Here is a 21,233-nt window from a genome sequence, read left to right as displayed (position 1 = left end):
TTTCTGCCTTATACACCTCAGTTAAGAATAAAGGGTGGTCTTAGAAGGGGATGCTTTGTCCTGCATGTTTGTGATGTTTGGAATTCTTCAGATGTATGGTATGTGGAGTAATGACAAGTTTCATTTTAATGACTTTACCTCTGCCTGTCTACTATGCAAGGAGTTCTTAAGGGAGACTTACAGGAGAACAAGGCAAAGAGAGCACTGTAAGAAAGACTGAATATTGGAAACAACCCCTACCCATATTTCAATGTAAGCATTTCTTTACACCTGTCCTCAGCACTCATCCCTCAGCTAAGAGAACAGTCTCTTCAAAGAGATTTTTGCTATTGATTCTTGTAAACACAGTTGTGATGTTTCCTGAACTATCAACATTTTCAAGGCTATTAAATGAAATGCATGAATAAAACTTTTACCCAATCTCTCTCAGATTAGGGTTGTGTTATTAATTAAGGTAGTCAAAATCTGGTTTATCAAATCAGATCATACACTCTTTATTTACAGTCATTTGCCATCTTATAAAACATTCAATAATTTTTTCCTGCTATTAATACTAAACAAAATTATATACTAGCTGGTAGACTGATAATTTTTAGCAAAATATTCTTTTCACTTTTTAAAATATATAAATTATGTTATAATTATGTTTAATAAGACTATTGGAGTTATTTCTGGTATTTATACATGAGACTCATTTAACTGTTCCTCAAAACCAAATCATATGCACACAATTACAGAAGGGAGGCCAAGGCTATTATGCTGCACTCTTCTTAAGTAACTGGTAATTTTAGCTGCAAATTACATTGCACTATAGCAAATTAAGTAATGAGAATGATTTATTATCTTGTTTATAGAACTTACTTTAAAATGGATAAATATATTAGATCTTCATTATTTTAATCTTACTGGAATGTCTAAGTACTCTAACTTACAAATTGCATCTTTTACTTTATTTCCAGTCATATTTCTAATATTCTTTAAAATGTACATTAACACATTTATCTGGATTTTAAAATGAAGTCAGACATTTTTCTGAAAAAGATCTTATTTGGCTAGTTGGTTTGACAAAGAGGACTGGCTTTGCCATTTATATTATATGGTAGATATTTTCCACAAATAGAACGACTAAATCTGTAGCTCTAAGATTATGACAAAAGTATATTTAAAGCATGAGCTAAGATTAAATCATATTATTACAATATTATATCAGTAAAAGAGTAATGAAATTAGTAATATGTCAATTTTCTTGCCTTTTCATGAGTTAATCTATGTATTTCTCGGTGAAAGAATAGCAGGTGTAATTCTCCATCACCTGATAAGGCGTGATAAGTCTTTTTTATATACTTCCCAGAAAGTGCATGACTCTGGGACTGGGTAACAAATCTTGCCCCAAGTGAGGTGTTTTCAAATTTTTTACGTTCATCAAACTGAAGCAGGACTGACTTGATTGAGTTATTGACTTGTAAATCATTAAAGATGATTTCATGATAAGAGACTTTATCATAAATGACATGTGCTTATTTTGTTTGGATCATCTGTATACTACTGATGATAACTCTAACAATACTAATTGATTACTCAACCTGGAAGAAATGGTTTAACACTTAGAGCTGGTGATCATAAGAATTTTTTTTTTTTTTTTTTGAGACGGAGTCTCGCTCTGTCGCCCAGGCTGGAGTGTAGTGGCGTGATCTCGGCTCACTGCAAGCTCCACCTTCCGGGTTCACACCATTCTCCTGCCTCAGCCTCCTGAGTAGCTGGGACTACAGGCGCCCGCCACCATGCCCAGCTAATTTTTTGTATTTTTAGTAGAGATGGGGTTTCACCGTGTTAGCTAGGATGGTCTCGATCTCCTGACCTCGTGATCCACCCGCCTCAGCCTCCAAAAGTGCTGGGATTACAGGCGTGAGCCACTGCGCCCGGCCAATAATTTTTTTAAAAATTAAATTTAAATCTTTATACATATTTTTATCACAGAAAAGAATGATATAATTAATAAAAGACTTTACATCATAAATAGCTATAGCATTAGGAAGAAATTTTGTTGGGGACTTAGAATGGGAATATGATTGCAATGAGAAAAACAAAAGGTATAAAGTTTCTATGTGATCAAATCAGTATGTATTTTTTCAGGAAATTAAGCATTTCATCAGGATTTTGGAATTTATTATATTAGACCTTTAGAGACCTTTATTTTAATTCTTTAAAAGCTGTTTTCCCTACTGGTGGTGATTGTAATCTTCTATATTACTGGTATTGTTTACTTGCTTTTTCCCTCTAGTTTTTCTTTTCTAATTGAAATACACATATGTATTTCTATAGTTTTTCTAGTTTTTCATATATATTTCTCTCTAATTTTTATAGTTATTTTTCATTTTTTCAAATACTTTTTTTGTTTTTATACATGGATGTACATACATGTAAAATTAGAGAAAATAAAGCAAATAAACAATATTAGAAATGTGAAAGGAGATTATAACTGTCCTTGATAGGGAAAACAGCTTTTAAAGAATAAAAGAATGCCATCTAAAGAACTAGAGTAATATAAATATCATAATAAATAACTTAGGAAATAATACATTCAAATATATATTCAAATAACTTTTCTGAGTAATAGGTACAAAAAACTAGACAAACTAGAGTTTCATGTGTGTGTCTGTGTATATGCATCTATATATCCTTGTCAAAAAAATAGCTGTTTAATTTAGATGGCAACGCTACTTTCCCCTGCCCCTGTTTTGTTTGGTTTTTATTGTTCTGTGGTGGTGGTGGTGGTGATCGTTACTATGTCAGTCAGGATCCAATCAGGAAATTATGGCAAACTCAAGGTGCCTAATTTAAGGAGCATTTCATAAAAGGACTGTTGACCAAGGCATGGGCAGAGCACAGGAGACGGCAGGGTGGCTGGGCAGGCATGAGCAGATGCAGGTGGGCACGGGCACTAGCCCAGAAGAAGGAGGAACCCCCAGAGAGGGGCCAGCTCACAGCCCACAGTGAGGGAACCATGTGGGGGCATGTTCTGACCTTGCACTTCTCCCTCCCTCCAGTCTTCTGTGTGTTCCACATTGGCTGAACCCAGCTGGGAGGCAGCGGGTGAGGGGGCCCATGAATGCCTCCTCCCAGTCAGCGTCCCAGGACCCAGGGCAGGAAGAGCAAAGTGGGACAGAAGAGGCAGGTGCAAGGTAGCCTACACCTTTTGGGTATTTATTCACTTACTCTTCCTGCTCTCCTTGGGTTTGCTTTGTTCTTTTTATCCTGATTTTAAAAAATGTAAGGATTGAATTTTCAGGTTCTTGATTTACATTCTTCTTGTTTACTAACAATAGCAGCTAAACTATACAATATTTAATTACCAGTGACTGTATAGGCACCGCCTAATCAGAATGCACACTGCCCTTGGGACTCCTGGAGAGCCCTTGCTGTGCCCGCATTAACCCTTTAGCTGCTGCACCTTGCAAGGGTCGGTTGTCCCCAGAGAGGCTGAAAGCAGTGCTGTTTTCCAATCCTCACAGAAGCGTTGCCCTGTCCTAACATGGTTCAGCATGGCTGACCCAGCCAGTGCTGGCTAGATGGCAATCCTACGTAATGCTATGGATTCCACTGTTGCACATAATTTTATTTGTATTCCTTTTGTGGCATTCTCATTGTCTTTCATTTCTGAGCAGTATGTAATTGCAATTTAAAATTCCTTTTTAACCAAAGGTTAAATCGTTAACAAATGGTTAAGGTATTTTTAAACTTCAAAGTTGTATTATTAATACAATATCTATCCTAGTTGCTTTGCAGTCAGAAAATGTTATCACCACTCTTTATGCATTTCATAATTTATCAAGGTTTTCTTTGAGGCCCTTGTATAATCAATTTTTGGTAAATGGTCCATGGATATTAGAAAACAGTCTATTCTTTGATTGTAAAGATCTTGAAAGACATCTACTTAACTGATATTATTTAAATCAGAGTCCCTGTATACTGTTATGTTTTATTAAATTGATGTGTCAAATGCTGAAGGAGTTAGGTCAACATCCTCTGCCATGTCTGTGCCTCCCTCTGTAGCTTTGTTCTGGTCACTGCTGTGTCTCCAAGGACGTATAGGGCCAGTGTTCAGAGACCAGGCAGAGGAGTGGGGCAGACAGAGACCACTGTAGTTTCTTCAAACTGTCTGACCCCATGACGGAGAGATGTTGTACAGTTTATGGAAGTAGTCTCTGGCCCTGAGTCAGGTAGAAGACAGAATTCCTATTCTGTCTGTCATTTTATATGGTCTTAGTTTTATAAGATGAAAGCTGAGTCTGGTGAGATGAAGCAGGTTTTTGTTTGTTTGTTTGTTTTTGTTTTTGTTTTTTTGAGACAGAGTCTTGCTCTGTCACCCAGGCTGGAGTGCTGTGGTGCAATCTGGGCTCACTGCAACCTTCACCTTCTGGGTTCAAGTGATTTTTCAGCCTCAGCCTCCTGAGTAGCTGGGACTACAGGTGTGCGCCACCATGCCCAGCTAAGTTTTGTATTTTTAGGAGAGACGAGCTTTCACCATATTGGCCAGGCTGATCTCAAACTCCTGACCTCATGATCCGCCCACCTCAGCCTCCCAAAGTGCTGGGATTACAGGTGTGTGCCACCGCATGCCAGCCGAAGCAGGTTTTTAATGCCTTAAAGGTTTCTGCTGTGGCAGAAGGCAGTCCATCCACCTTAGCCATCAGCACCACTGAGTTTTTCTCTTTCCTGGATCATGGTAAGCTGAAGATGTTGCCTGGTACTGCTCCCCAGATGCCATGTTAGCCCCAGGGACAAAAGTCTCCACTAGCCCACATCCTGCTTCCCTTTAGCAGTGTGGCAAATGCAGTGTAATTTTTTTTTTTTTTTCTGAGAGTCTTGCTCTTTCCCCCAGGCTGGAGTACAGTGACGTGAACTCAGCTCACTGCAACCTCTGCCTTCCAGGTTCAAGTGATTCTCCTGCTTCAGCCTCCCAAGTAGTTGGGATTACAGGCACCCACGACCATGCCCGGCTAATTTTTGTATTTTTAGTAAAGACAGGGTTTCACCATGTTGCCCAGGCTGGCCTCGAACCCCTGGCCTCAAGTGATCCTCCCATCTCAGCCTCCTAAAGTGCTGGGATTACAGGCGTGAGCCACCACTCCCAGCTGCAGTGTAATCTTAAAGCATCCTTGCACCAGAGGGACCAGCTGTCAAGGGTTCTATGGCTCACAGTCTGATCATAGTGGCAGCATTAGAGTGCTTTCGGATACCATTTTAATAGCTCCTTCTCTGATCACACTCTCCTGTTTGTGTCCCATCCCTAGGCTAGGCACACATTTTAATGACAGCAACTTATTACAGAGTACATGAAAAAAGCGAGCCCTTTATCTAATAAAATTTTTTAATACTGGAATAAATTTAAACACTCACTTACCTTTCTCATCTCTTCATATTTTGCTGCATAGGCACTTTATGCTTGAGTTCTGACCCTGAACCCACTACTGTAAATTAAAATTGAGTCTCAGTTAGCTATGTAAAATACACTTTGGGTTCCAGCTAAATGAAGTCCCTTTCTGGGAATACAGATAAGAAATAAGAAACATGTTTCTCTCTACTTCAAGTGCATGAGTTCTGGTAACTAGGGTAGGTGTTGGATTATAGTTGAATATCTATATCAAATTAATGAGAGATACTGTTGCTGCTTTTCATTTGTAGATGAATTAGGGTACCCTCAAAAGCAGGGAATGTCTCACTCCCTCCAGAATCACTGATTGCAAGGAAGTGAAACCTACCTGAGCTAATTTCAAATGACCGTAAAAGGGGGAAGAGGAGAAAAGGATCAGTGTAATAAGATTATACAACAGACAGCTTTACTTGCAAAATGATGAGGGGCTTAGGCATCACTCCTCTTCTCTTTCTGAACTGTATCCTATTTCTTGGCCATGTCCTTACACAGCTCTTAGCGTATGGTTTGGAGGACTTCAAAGAATTAACACCCACCACTCATGTCTTTCAGAATTATCAGGAAAGGAACTATTTTTGGTCACTGAGCATCTGATTAATTAGCTCCTTTGGGTGCCATGTCCATCTCTGGCCCAAGAGCAGTGTTATCTAGCACAAGCCTGGCCACCAGCACCCGATCCTTCTGGGGCTGGAGAGTGCAGGATTTCCTCGAAGAAAAGCCTCCCAGGGAGGCCTGTGGGGTCCACTAGAGGGAATGGGGGCACAGCACCAGCTAGGTATTAGGAAGAGTTTTAGATTCCCCTTTGGAGGAGAGCTGTGTAAATGGCCCAACAAAGTCTGTGTCAAAAAGGATTTTGAAGCTTTAGAAACAGGATTTTGTAGGTGAAAACTGATAGTTCATCTTGTATTTTTAACTTAAAAAATCAATACCACAATGCTGGGCCATTCAGTGTAAGATATATTTAGATCACGGATTGAATTGTTATTCCTGAGCAGCAATATGATCCAAGGGGAGGTGAGAGGAGGCAGGAGGCCTCACTGCTTTCTCCTGCAGCAGCACTGGGTCACCTTGAGAACCTGCTCATCTGAACCTCTTAGAGCTCAGGGTATTTTTTTCCAAACAAGAGGACAAGACATATCATGGATCTGAACACAGCAGTGGTTTAGGATATCACATCTTGGATGCACATCTTTGTCTTAGAAGCAACTGGGTCCTGATAACACATTTTGGTGGAGAAGGGAAGGAAGCAAGGAATGGGGTATGGCAGGGCAGAGGGAATGAACCTGGCCACAGTGTGCCTGTGACCAGCAGCATAGATCACAGTGTCTTGGAAAGCACAGCAAAGCTGGCTTTGGGCAACATTTATACCTAGGGCGTTTTACTCATGGGCTGATAAAGCCACCCTCATCTTCTGGATTGATAGTTCTTGATGAACAAAGCCCAAGGGAAAAGAGCATGTCATGGTTTAAGAGGTTCGTTAATTTGGAGCAAGTCCCCAGCCAGGATTGGAAGGTGTATAGAGAAAGTGATACAATGAGTGGAGGAACATGAGGGCTCTTATCTCACGTGATTTAGATAAAATGATATGGACACACGTGGAGTGGTTTTAAGGAGCGGAGAGTTTAATAGACAAGAAAGAAGAAGAAAGAAGGAAGAAGCTCCCCTGTACAGAGACAGAGAGAGCAGTGCCGGGGAGCCAAGAGAGGGAACTCATCTGTGGGGAACACCAGCCAGGTATATAAACAGGCTGGAGGAGGTGGTGTCTGATTTGCATAGGGCTCAGGGGATTGGTTTGACCAGGCGTGTCATTCATGTAGCCTGCGAAAAAAACTAGCCTTCCCACTCTAGCCTTTTAGTATGCAAATACAGGGCGCCATGATGTTCTACACATGTGGGGATATGTGGGAGTGGCCATGTTGCCAGGCACATGTAGGGGCAAGGGCAAGAGGACAACAGTGGGAATCGCCATGTTGGGTGGACCCGGTTTCTAATGGCCTGCATTTGCATATCAAAGGTTGCCAGCTAGGCTCTAAGACCCAGGGCTTTCCTGCTGGACAAGAAATGTTTCTGGAGCTGCTTCAAAAATGAAAACTTTCCAAGGACCCCTTTTCCTCTCTGTCTGCCTAAAATAATTTCTTAATAACTTCTACTGTAACAGGACAAGCAGCAGACAAAACCCCTCGGATACCGAGCTAAAGAAGGAAGGTCTTTATTCAGCTGGGAGCTTCGGCAAGACTCCTGTCTCCAACAACCGAGCTCTCCAAGTGAGCAATTCCTGTCCCTTTAAAGGGCTTACAACTCTAAGGGGGTGTGTGTGAGAGGGTCATGATCGATTGAGCAAGCAGTGGGTATGTGACTGGGGGCTGCATGCACCGATAATTAGAATAGAACAGAACAGAACAGGACAGGGATTTTCACAGTGCTTTTCTATACAATGTCTGTAATCTGTAGATAACATAATTGATTAAGTCAGGGGTCGATCTTTAATTACCAGCCCAGGGTGTGGTACAGGGCTGTCTGCTTGTGGATTTCATTTCTGCCTTTTAGTTTTTACTTCTTCTTTCTTTGGAGGCAGAAATTGGGCATAAGACAATACGAGGGGTGGTATCCTCCCTTACTACCACAAAAGGTTCTTTTGTGGGCAGGAAATGGACACAGTCTCAGTCAGCTGGGCCAGCCCTCCAGTGCGGTGCTGCTGGGGAAACTGAGGAAGGCTCCTGCAGTGAGTTCTGACACCAACTACCTGGTGCTGGGCCAGACTTCGCAAGTCAACACGGTCCCCCACACACTGCCACAAGGCCATGGGCCCCAGGCCACCTACACTTCTACCAGCTGGCTGCAAATTTAGGAGTTCCCAGTACCCCTTAGGTTTGCTAATTTACTAGAATAACTTTCAGAACACAGGAAAGTGGTATACTTATTATTACAGTTTTATTATAGCAAAAGGAGACAAATCAGAACCTGCCAAAAGAAGAGCTGCATAGGGTGAGGTCTGGGAGCACCTAGAATGCAACGCTTCCTGTGTCCTCTCCCTGCGGGGTCAGGATGCATTACCCTCCCAGCACAGAGTATTGCCAGTAGGGACGCTCGCCTGAGTCTTCACGTCCAGAGTTGTTACTGGAGTTTCATATGAAGGCATAGTTGACTGAATCATTGGCCATGTGGCTGACCTCAATCACTAGCTCCTCTCCAGAGATCAGGCTGATGTCACGTGACTCAGAGACACAACACTGTAATCACAGCCCTCATCCTAAGTCATCTCTTAGGCATAAGCTAACTAGGAGCCCACCAGCTCTAGCATAAACTATTAGAGCCTGCTGTGAATAACAAAGGCACTACTATCATCCAAGAAATTCCAAGGATTTAGAGGCTACCTCCCAGGAATTGGAAACAAAGTCCAGCCAAACTCTAGGACACAGGAATCCTAATCATTTTTGGCTGAGCAGGTACATTAAAGAAAATGTTGACGTGTTGGTGCCTGGGCCTGGCAACCAGATAGTAGGTTTAGGGCAGCCACCAATCCCTTCCACCCCCATGGCCTGCCCTGGAACAAAGGAGAGAAGGGAGACCAGTTTCTTGTGAGCTTTCCATTATGGTGCCCCTTGGCTCTAAAAATGGGCAGGGCTCGGCCAGAAATTCACAGGCCTCCCTGTGCAGACCATGTGTGGCTGGTGTCACAGAAGGAAGCCATTAGAAATGCATATTCATGATCATGACTCCTACTGCTGGAGAGGGACCATTTGGGCTCAGCATTTAGTGCCTACCTCTGCAAGACACTGTGGGCTTGATGAATGTTTTAAAGAATCTTTCTTCTAGTGACCTGGAAGCACCTTGAGTACTATTTGGTAAGGGGACAGTACATATTACTTTTGTTACTTGGATCCCTTATCAGTTAGTAGGGTTAATGACCTGGGCTTTAGAGCTAAGAGAGTTTAGGTAGGCAGCTGTGAGTCAACAGTTGCCAGGGGTCCCATTTCACATACACTAGAAGAATGTGATGGTACCTGGCACCACATCTAGAGGATTAGGGAGATCCTGTGGTTTCTGACACTGTGTTTCCAGGGTCATTTTATATTTTGATCTCTTTAGGCCAAGGATGAAATATGTACCAATCAATCAGAGAAGATAATTGAAATGAAGCCTATTTACCTTTCCTAACCCTAGTCAGAACCACAAATTTTTAAATCTCCTTATCTCTTAAAGCCTCTAATGCTAAGCCTTGTGCACTAAGTGCTCAGTAAGTATTTGCTAAACTAAATGTCAGAAGGATTAGGTTTTTTTTTTTTTTTTTTTTTTTGGGGGACAGCCTGTTGCCCAGGCTGGAGTGCAGTGGCACGATCTCGGCTTACTGCAAGCTCCGCCTCCTGGGTTCATGTCATTCTCCTGCCTCAGCCTCCCGAGTAGCTGGGACTACAGGTGCCCACCACCACGCCCGGCTAATTTTTTGTATTTTTAGTAGAGACAGAGTTTCACCGTATTAGCCAGGATGGTGTCGATCTCGCAATCTGCCTGCTTTGGCCTTCCAAAGTGCTGGGATTACAGGCGTGAGCCACTGCACCCAGCAGGATTAGTTTTTAATTGTTGAGCTGATTGCATTTTATCATCATAGGTGGCAATGCCAAATGACTGTTGCAGAGACGATTATGAGATGCAGATCCTCGTTACTCAAAATGTAGTCCTTAGACCAGAGTGTCCTCACCTGGTAGCTCAATAAAAATGCTTAGTCTCAGACCTACTGAATCAGAATCTGCATTTTAACAAGATCTGCAGGCCATTCATATGGACGTTAAGGTTTAAAAGTTCCTCTAGGCCAGCGTTCCTCAACTGTCTTGGCACATTAGAATCTCAGAGCAATTAGGTCAGAATTTCTGGGGTTGGAACCCAGGCTTCGGTACTTAGTAAAGCTCTCCAGGAAAACCACTGAGGTAAGCATTGCAAATCACAAGGAAATAGCCTGGATCCATTCAGAGAACCTGGGGTTTTTTTGCTCTGAAAATAAGAAGCCGAATACTCATGAACCAAGTCAGCTTTCCTTCCAATAAAATCTGGTTCCATCTCTGTATTTTGCACATCTTTCAAAGATTATGCAAACAATCTTTGAAAGATTATGGACTGTTCTATGTCCAGAAGGTACTTTGTATAAGAGGGATTGCATTTGGGGCCTTTCTAATCTAGGATCAGATGTTTTCAAAATGTTGACTCTGAAGAGGATTGAAGTGCCTTGAGGAAGAGCACAAGAAATGTACAATGCATCTTTCTGGGGTGAGATCTTTTGATCATATTTTCTTCAGCTGCTACTGCTGAATTAGAGTCTAAAGATACTGTTCTTCTTCCATAGAGAGCCAAGTTCAGTAGGGGGAAGCTTGCTAACACAGGAGTTTCAAATTATTCAATTAGTCTGGAAACCTGACATGTGTGAGATTTGTAGCATTCAGTCTATCTTCCCATGGTCACAGGTGACCTTCCCCCACCATGTAGATGCCTGTTTCCTTTGCAGGCTCCTCCTTTCCCTGAGCTCTTACCATTGGGCCGTCTCAGGGCTCAGGGCTGTGATCTTCTCTCCTGTCTCCACTCCCTGCCCTGGTCATCCCATCCCGTCTTATGACCTATTTCACCTGTACACTGGTGACATAAATTTTCATTTCCATCCCACATCTCCTTCTTGAATGACAGACTTGTTTTTCTATCACCACTTGGATGTCTAAGAAGCATTTCAAACAGAAAATGTCCGAAACCAAACTCTTGTTTTTCTTCTCCAAACCTCCCCTGACTACTTCCTCATCTTAGTTCGTGGCCAATCTATTCTTCCAGTTCACTCAGGTTAAAAAATGAAGTCATCCTTCTCTTTCTATCCTGCTCCACATTCAATTTAGCAGCAGATCCTTTGCTTTTATCATCAAGATATATCTAGAATCCAACAACAGCTTCTCACCACCATCCTGGTTCAGACCACCACTATTTCTCACCAGACCTATTGCAAAGGCTCCTAATCTGTCTCTTGTGCTTGCTCTTGGTCACCTTCAGTATATCCACAGCCCATTAAAACATGTGTCAAGGCCAGGCGCCATGGCTCACGCCTGTAATCCCAACACTTTGGGAGGCTGAGGCGGGCAGATCACCTGAGGTCAGGAGTTCCAGACGAGCCTGGCTAACATGGTGAAACCCCATTTCTACTAAAAATACAAAAAATTAGCCAGGCGTGGTGATGCACACCTGTAATGCCAACTACTCGGGAGGCCAAGGCAGGAGAATCGCTTGAACCTGGGAGGTGGAAGTTGAAGCGAGCTGAGATTGCACCATTCCACTCCAGCTTGGGCAACAAGAGCAAAACTCCGTCTCAAAAAAAAAAAAATATGTCAAGTTGTGTCACTTCTCTGTTCAAATCCCATCAGTGGTTTCCTATTCCTTGGGAGCAGAATCAGAGTCCTTGCTGTGACTTACAAGGTGCCACCTAATGTGCTGTCTCCTTACCTCTCACTCTGCCTCTCTGCCCTTCCTGCTGGGTCTCCGCTCTGGCCACTCCAGCCACTCCTGCCTCAGGGCCTTTGCCTGTGCCATTCTCTCTGCCTGAAAGCTCCCCTACCCTGGCTGCGAATCCCCAGGTCTCACTTCTTCCCTCCTTCAAATCTGCAAAAATGCCACCTTCTCTCTCCTTTGATTGCCCCTTCTGAGATTCAACCCTTTCAACAGCCTCCCATCCCCTCTTCCCGCTCCCACATTCATGTATCATTGTCCCCAGAGTTCACATCACTTTCTACTATACTACAGGACTCCATTAGTTTTATTCATTGCCTGTCTTCTCACTCTAGAATGTAAGCTCTGTGACTGTGGAAAAAAGAGCTTTGATTATTTTAGTCACTGCTGTCTTCTGTCATCTAGAAAAGGCACATAAAATGAATGAATAGATGTATTTGCTATTCCAAAGAACATCGAACTGCATTTAATGTAAAACATCATGCATTTCTCACCCAGTGCTTACCAGGCCCATGCCAGGACTTGGGGAATATCAGTAAGACATTATCCCTGCATCTCTAAGTTCATAGCCTAGTGGAGGCACTGATGTACAAACAAGCACAATACAAAATGATCCGTGTACTTGTAGCTCAAAATCAGATGCCCTGGGAGCCCAGGGGGACACTCACAACCTAGCTGAGTTCAGGGATGTGGCATTCGTACTTGTGCAGAATGGGAGTCCCAAGCAAAGAAAAAGAATGCACCTTTAACAAAGACTGTGCCATGTGAAAAGGGGCACAGGTAAGGCCAAGCGCAGTGGCTCACGCCTGTAATCACAGCACTTTGAGATGCTGAGGTGGGCAATTGCTTGAGCCCAGGAGTTCCAGACCAGCCTGGGCAACATGGCAAGACCCTGGCTCTACAGAAAATAAAAAGTTAGCCGGCCATGGTGGCACACGCCTGTCATCCCAGCTACTCAGTAAGCTGAAGTGAGAGGATCACCTGAGCCCAGGAGGTTGAGGCTGCAGTGAGCCGTGATTGCACCACTGCCTGGATGATAGAGTAAGGCCTTGTCTCAAATGAAAACCAAACAAAGAAAGAAAAAGGACCCACGTAGGAAGTGTCTCTGGGATTGCTGGACAGCAGGAGGGACGTGGGTGTAGTGGAGGGAGTGGCTGGGAGAGGCCTGGAAAAAGGGCAGGGATGAGGCCAGCTTTTCAGGCTGTTTGCTGTGCTGGTGAGTTTGTATTCATCCTGCAGGCAATTGGGGGCCTATTGAGTGTTTTGAGCAAAGAAATGACATGATTAGATTGGTGGCAGGTAAATTCTGTAGCAAAGGTGTGGGGGAAGATGGCAGGTGACACATTGGAGGTTTGTCAGGGGCCTGGAGATCCTGGAGATGGACTGAGCCAGATCGAGGGACTCACCCAGCTATCAAATGGTGGCTGGACTGTTTTTCATGGTTGAAGCCATGACTGGAGACTTAAATTATTTTACAACCATCGAGTTAAAAACAAAGAAGGCTGGCGATAGCAAGTACTGGAAAGAGTGTAAAAATAGGTGAACTGCACAGATGGTGGGAGAATCAACTCTTCCCTTCCCTTTGGTGAGCACGAAGGCCCCACCTAGCAAAGTGGAGGATGGGCTGACTTACTGCACCAAGAGACCTGGGCTTGTGCATACCCTGGGGAAACCACTCATATGTATAACCAGTTGTAGGTAAGAAAGCGATTTGCTTGAAATAGCAAAATAAAAAAACTGGAAACAACCTAAATGCTCATCTGTAGGAGAACAGATAAATAAATTTTGGAATATACATCAAGGAAATATTATAGAAAGATTAAACCAGAAAACCCGAGATGCCTATATTAATGTAGGTAAGTATCCCAAATAAGAATTTTATTCCTATAATGTAAGGAACTTTTAAAATTATGATTATGAAACTATTCATGCTACCAAAAAATTATTAAAAACCATGAATAATGATAGAAAATGCTGCTGATTTTCTATGAGATCAATATAGAACCTACATAGGATGCCATGATTATTAACTGAATAGATCTTTTTTTTTTTTGGGACAGGGTCTCACTATGTCACCGAGGCTGGAATGCAGTAGTATGATCGCAGCTGTCTGCAGCTTCGACTGATCATCCTGCCTCAGCCTCCTGAGTAGCTGGGACCACAGGCACATGCCACCAACTCAGCTAACTTTTTTTTAATTTTTAGTAGAGACGAGGTCACAGTATGTTGCCCAGGCTGGTCTCGATCTCCTGGACTCAAGCAATCCTCCCGCTTTGGCCTCCCAAAGTACTGGGATTATAGGTGTCACCATGCCTGGCCAGTTGAATAGACCTTTGATTTGGATTTGCATCTTATTATTTTTAGATGCCTACATGAAAATTCAAAATGCCACTAAATACCATATGTGCTTTTGTAAACCAAATAATAATATCATGCTTTATATGAATTTAGGTTCGGAACATCGGGGTTAAAATGGAAAAAATTTTGATAAAAGTTCAAATGATATAAACTCTAGCCTTGACTCTGTCCTTCTTATTTCCGTAATTTTGCTCATATCCTTTAAACAACCTGAGACTTCTATTATTGATTGGTTTGTCTTAAAATGAAGTCAGGAATATCTACCCTGCCTCCCCAGTGGGGTGATGATGTTGAGGATCACGAGATGGTATCAGGAAAGGGGCTCTGCCACATGTAAGTGCCCTCCAGCGCTCGTTACTAATAATTCACTGTCTAAATGCTTTACTTTTTTCATCTCGTGGAAGTAAGAGATTTCAAAATAACATTGTCACTCAACTGACAGGTCGAAAAGGACAGTAAAGCAGCCTGGCTTTTCTATTCACAGACCAAACCATTAGGGTCTGTGTCGTTCCAGATCCTTGACGAAGCGGGTGCCAGGGTGGGACTGGACATGCAGGAGATGGGTGAGGAAAGAGCCTGTGAGGGGCAAAGGCCAGGGAGCTGCAAGGGCCTGACCCTCCTGAAAGAGAGTGCAAGGGAGGAGGGTGGAGCAGAAGCCCCCAGGCAGCAACATCATTTCTAAAATGCTGCCCTCCGAAGAGCCTGGCGTCTCCCGCACATGGGCACCCTCTGCATCCCTGCTGTGTTCAGTCATTGGTCAGGGCAGCCTGCAGAGGATGGCCTGCGTGTGGGGGCTCCGGAACACAGGACAGGGGCCATCTCCAGCCATCCAAAATCTAAGCACTACATTTTCACGGCTGTCACAACGTCATGAAAACTGCCTGTCATATTTGGATGACCATGGTTGCCATTATTTTTAGCAAAATGACATATTAAAAGAATATATTCATCTAGACAATATAATCCGGAAGTCAATGCCTCTCTCATTAATGTCTCATTATTAACATTAATTATTTCATTATTTAATGCCCAGTGTCCTGCTTTATGTTAAATGCATTCCTGTCACTGACAGAAACAATATGAAATTGACCACTGTTTTTAGTGATTATTTAACATTGATCTTGAAGTTCAGGCTACTGAAATAATATGTAAAGCAAAAGCTACAGGGATGGCTATTTTAAGGAGAACAAATGGTCATTTTTTTTAGGGGTGTGAGTTTATACCTGTAAAGTGTAAGGAAAATATCTAGTTATTTGAATTACTATAAGTTTACAAAGCTAACAGTATTCAAATATAAAATTTAAGTCATTTAAAAAGCATCTGATTTTCAATGATAATGAAAATATAAACTATCCATACTTTAATCACTAAGTGCAGAAAGTATGTAATAAAAGTACAAAACTTTACTAAGAAACATAAAAGATTTAAGTTAATCTACCAATATGCCATGTTCTTTCATGAGAAAACTGAATATTGTAAAGTTACATTTTATGTTAATTCATATATAGTTTATGATATTATTAATAAAATATCCTCTATTTTTCTGTTAATTGACATTTTTTCTTACTTGAAATTATTAACATTATTTTAAAATATTCTGAAATAATGAATAGTCCAGAAGAGGTACATTTCAAGAGGGCAAAGAAGAGGAATGAAATAAGATTAATACAAGTGTATTTTAAAGCTACCATAATGAACAAAATGTGATCCTGACTACAGAAAAAGCAATACATCCATGAAACTGCACAACTCAGAGTAAATTCTGGCACACAGAAAAATCTGATACATGATAAGGGGGAAGCAGGTTACCAGTAAGGAAGAAGTAGGTTATTCACATGCACCCAAATAAATTACAAATGGATCTAAGAGCTGATGTTTTCAAAATAGTGCTATCACATGCTAGATGGGTGTAGAAATAATGTTTACCTCTATCTGGCTGGGAAGGGTGAGTAAGTAGGGCTTTCCAAAATTAAAGTGTTAGGAGGAACCAGAAAGAATAATTTTAACACATAAAATTGGAAATCTTCCATTAACAGCCAGATACACAAAATTAAAAAGCAAATAACACCCAGGGAAAATATTTGCAACAAGTATGTTAGACAAAATCTTGTAGGCCAGGCACAGTGGCTCACGCCTGTAATCCCAGCACTTTGGGAGGCCAAGGCAGGGGAATCACTTGAGTCTAGGAGTTCAAGACCAGCCTGGGCAACATACAGAGACCTCATCTCTACAAAATAAAAAAAAAAAAAAGCAGCTTGATATTTTAGAATTCACAGAGTTCATATACTTAAGTAAAAAATAATAGCAAGCTTGAGTAGATAAGGCTTTAAAGAACAAGATCAGACAGCTCACAACAGGGCAATATAAATTGGCTAAGAGAAGGTTGAAAATGTACATTCAGGAGATGCAAAGAACTATGGGAACACTCAGTGTTGTTGAGTTTGGGGGAGAAGAACACTTGCATGGATCACCAGTTGGGTATAAATTAGGCCCTTTTGTAAGTTCACTTGGCTATGTATTCATAGCCTTTCACTCAGCTATGCTCATTCAGGCCATAATATTTCTTACACAAATGAAGCAAAATGCAGTACACATTTTGTGTGTGTGCAAAGATGCTTCTCCACGATTATTTAATAGCAAAAATATAAACAATCTACGTGTCCAAAATGGTATCAAAAAACTAAATGGTAGTATGTTTATAAAAGGCATCCATTAAAATTTATGAAACTATCTTAGAATTTTCAATGAATTCCAGTTATTAAAATTGGAATATAAAATTGCGTATACAATATGTCTTAAGACAAAAGAAAAGGAAAAACAAATGACAACAAGGAATCTACCAAATTGGTTAACAGTGGTAGATTCTGCGTCATGAGTGTCTTTTTTTCTTCTGTTTTCTGCTTTTTATAGGTTTCAGATTTTCCACAGTACGAATGAATTATTTTTGTAATAAAAAGGAAGAACAATTAATGCTATGTTTAAACCAGATGTGAGATAGCTGCTGTACCTTAAGGTCAAGAGACATTTAATTTGTATTCGCTTTCTGGTAAATTAGATATATTTCCAGTGTTGAGCTCTCCTCCTTCCCTATGTTGAAGTCTTTGCAATCAGCTGACACCAAATAGGAGTTCATTTTTTTGGAGAGATGCTTTACACCATAATGGCTTTGATGAGTCTCATAAGATCCATTGCCATGGAAAATATTTCTTAAACGATAGAATTCAAAACTCTGTTTAAAAAGAGACCTCTGCCGTTATCATTAGCAAACTAACACAGGAACAGAAAAAAACCAAAGACAGCATGTTCTCACTTATAAGTGGGAGCTAAATGATGAGAACTCATGAACACATAAGAAGGGAACAACAGACACTGGGGTCTACTTGAGGGTGGAGAGTGGGAGGAGGGAGGGGAGCAGAAAAGATAACTGTTGGGTACTAGGTTTAGTACCTGGGTGATGAAATAATCTGTACCACAATCCCCTATGACACAAGTTTGCCTGTACAACAAATCTGCACAGGTACACCTGAACCTAAAATAAAAGTTAAAAAAAAAATTAATGGGCTATAAATAAATAAAGAGGCCTCTGATTCAAGCAAAACTAATTAATGGATGGTAAAGGAAATGGGTGAAATTTTGAGAAGTAACAGTATATTTATGTAATTTCCGAGTGTCTCTCCACAAGATACTTATTATTTACAAAGGATAAAATAGTGACTTTACAGTGGAGAAATCTGACAGACAGCACCTTAACCAAGAGTTGCCATCATCAGTGCAGCTTGTATTGGGTTGGTGCAAAAGTAATTGTGGGTCTTTTTTGCCATACTTTTGATGGGAAAAACCACGATAACTTTTGCACCAGCCTAATACCTCCTGTTACAGGGCATTGAGGGTTCATCGTGGCTTCTGTGGCTCCTGCTGAAGTCAGAGCCTGACTCTTATCACAAGGAAACATCAGGCAAATTTAAAGTGGGCAGTATTGTACAAAGTAACTAGCCTATACCCTTAAAAACCATCAGTGGGCTGGGCACAGTGGCTCACGCCTGTAATCCCAGCACTTTGGGAGACCGAGGCGGGAGGATTGCTTGAGGTCAGGAGTTTGAGACCAGCCTGGCCAACATGGTGAAACTCCATCTCTACTAAAAATACAAAAAATTAGCTGGGCATGGTGGCGGGTACCTATAGTCCTAGCTACTCAGGAGGCTGAGGCCAGAGAATCACTTGAACCCTGGAGGCAGAGGTTGCAATGAGCCAAGATCGCACCACTGTACTCCAGCCTGGGTGACAGAGAGAGACTCTGTCTCAAAAATAAATAAATAAAAACAACCAGTGTCATTAAATACAAAGAAGACAACTGAACTGAATATAACACAAGATCTTGCATCTTGGATTTTTCTTTTTCACAAAGGACATTATTGAGAACATTGATGAGATCTGAATAAGGTCTGTAGATTAGATAATAGGACCATGTTGAGATTAATATCCTGATTTTTATAATTGTACCATAGGTATATAAAAGAATGTCTTGTTTTTAGGAAATATGCATCATAGTATTTAGGAGTATGGGAGCATCCTGTCAACAGATTACTCTTGAATGGTTCAGAAAAACATGACACATATGTATGTATAAATATGTATACGTATATAAATTATATGTCTCTCACATACAGAGAGACAGAAAAAGGAAAAACAAACAGCAAAATGTGAACATTTGGAGAATCTGCGTGAAATATATTAGGGAATTCATTGTCATATTCATACAACTTCTCTGTAAGTCTGAAAGTATGCCAAGATTTAAAAAAAATAAAGCAGAAAGGGACTGTTGGTTGCAGCTCTTCCAAGCATTAGCACATCATCAGGGCCCTCCAGCTCCTGAGTTTCACATGCCTTTTTCAACACTGAATCCTCTGTCTGTTCTGTAGGGAATAGATGCTATGTGTCTGGTGCTATTCTTTAGTCCTCTGCATTTATTTTCCCTCCAAAATCTGTTGACAGCACTATGAAGTAGATAGAATTCTAATTCTCATTGACAAGTAAGAAACTAACATTTAGAGAGGCTAACTAACTTCCATAAGATCCCACAGCCAGAAAGTAGCAGAATGAGACTTGAACTGGGGCTTCTCTACCTCCCTCTGCTCTTCTGTCCTTTCCACAGCTGGGAATCATATGTCCCTCCCATCACAGCCCCTTGAATGTAAGTCTTTTTTTCTGGGCATTTACAAATCTGAAAGCATCCCTGTTGGTGTTTTCACATGACGTGGATTCACTGAATTGATTTCCACCAAGGCATGTTATCTGCTTTGCTCAGTGTGCTACCATTAAAATCATGTTCCACCTTAGAATTCCTCAAACTATTGGATGCCAGTTAGGGAACTTAGTGCCTTCATGGAGACTCACTGCTTGCCAGCTAAAGAGATTGAAAAGGACCCAAGATAGTAGATTCAAGGAGACTATGTAGACCTTGGATGGTGCCAGAGACATACTTCCCCTGGTTTTCAATGTTTGGGGTGAAGATATAGGAATTCAGCTGTGGGCTTGTACCAGTAACATAGATCCTCAGCTGTTGTCAGCAGGAACCAAGTCCCGGTGGCAGCATTGAGGAGGGCACACAAAATGTATTCTGACATAAGAACCTCTTGGGGCCGGGTGCGGTGGCTCACGCCTGTAATCCCAGCACTTTGGGAGGCCGAGGTGGGCGGATCACGAGGTCAGGAGATTGAGACCATCCTGGCTAACACGGTGAAACCCTGTCTCTACTAAAAATACAAAAAAAAAAATTAGCCAGGCGTGGTGGCGGGTGCCTGTAGTCCCAGCTACTTGGGAGGCTAAGGCAGGAGAATGGCGTGAACCTGGGAGGTGGAGCTTGCAGTGAGCTGAGATCCCACCACTGCACTCCAGCCTGGGCGACAGAGCGAGACTCCATCTCAAAAAAAAAAAAAAAAAAAAAAAAGGAACCTCTTGGAGGAATTTGATCCCAGAGTTGACAGTAATTGGAGAAAACTGATTGTAAGGAAAGAGCTTGGAATTTCAATGAAAGAAAGAAACCAGCAAATACAAAAATAAAAAGTAGAGGACCTGGTTGATTGGGATAGTTTGAATGGGCCACAGGAAAGAAGAAAGACACCCTTCAATGCAACCTTATAAGTCTCTGTTTGTGCCAGAACCTGTCCTCCACTGGTGAACTATAAGAACCCTCCTTCAAAGTAGGTCAATTTAGGGAAAAGCCAAGTGCTGGTGGCATAAAAGAATCAGGACATGACATCTTGCCCCGAGCAGTGGAATTTAATTCAGAAGAGGAGTAGAAATGGAGGCTGGCTGTGCAACTGCATTAGCTTGCTTTTGCTGGTTATGCTGTGAAATAAATACCCATACAATCTCAGTGGCTTCCACAACAAAGGCTTATTTCTCACTCACATCACATTTGGCTGTGGGTCAGCTGCAGCTTTCCTTCCCCTTGTGGTTTGGGCTCAGATGTGCTTCTGAAGTGTAGGCTGAAGGCATAGCCCAATCTAGAACTGAACATGATGTTCTTGCGGGAAAGGGGACAGTAGCAAGAGGGATGGTGAAACTCATGATACCTCTTAAAACTTCTTGCTTACAGTGAACATCACATTTAATTGGCCAAAGCCAGACCTCCACTCTGGAATGTAAAATAATCCTCTCTGGGGAGAGGAGGCAAAGGACTCTAGGCTTTCACCATCTCCAGAAGAGAGAAGACTTTATATTTCTCCAGAAGTCTCTATCTTTAGGGTGGCCAATAATCGTCCTTTAACCCATGTGCCTTTGCTCAGAAATCATTAACACCAAAAACATAAAAATATTCATGGAACATTGTTTCATGACACTCATGCTTTTTAATATTCTGATTACTGTGTTTAGTTGTAGAGACCCAGTTTTCAGAGTTGTGGAGATGAGTGCCCCTCTGGCTCATAGTTCTCAGCAGGCACATATTCTCCTTTGACTGACATAT

At 41.7% G+C, this 21,233-nt stretch overlaps 1 protein-coding gene across 7 annotated transcripts in view; it reads left to right on the top strand.

Annotated features, from left to right (window-relative positions):
- HECW1 (HECT, C2 and WW domain containing E3 ubiquitin protein ligase 1) overlaps window positions 1-21,233 on the top strand; it is a 449,514-nt gene that overhangs the window by 98,489 nt on the left and 329,792 nt on the right. The gene's annotated exons all lie outside the window — the stretch shown is intronic.

Source organism: Pan troglodytes, chromosome 6 (genome assembly GCF_028858775.2).
Source record: "Pan troglodytes isolate AG18354 chromosome 6, NHGRI_mPanTro3-v2.0_pri, whole genome shotgun sequence".
Lineage (NCBI taxonomy): Eukaryota > Metazoa > Chordata > Mammalia > Primates > Hominidae > Pan > Pan troglodytes.
This window is presented reverse-complemented; position numbering and strand designations above follow the sequence as displayed.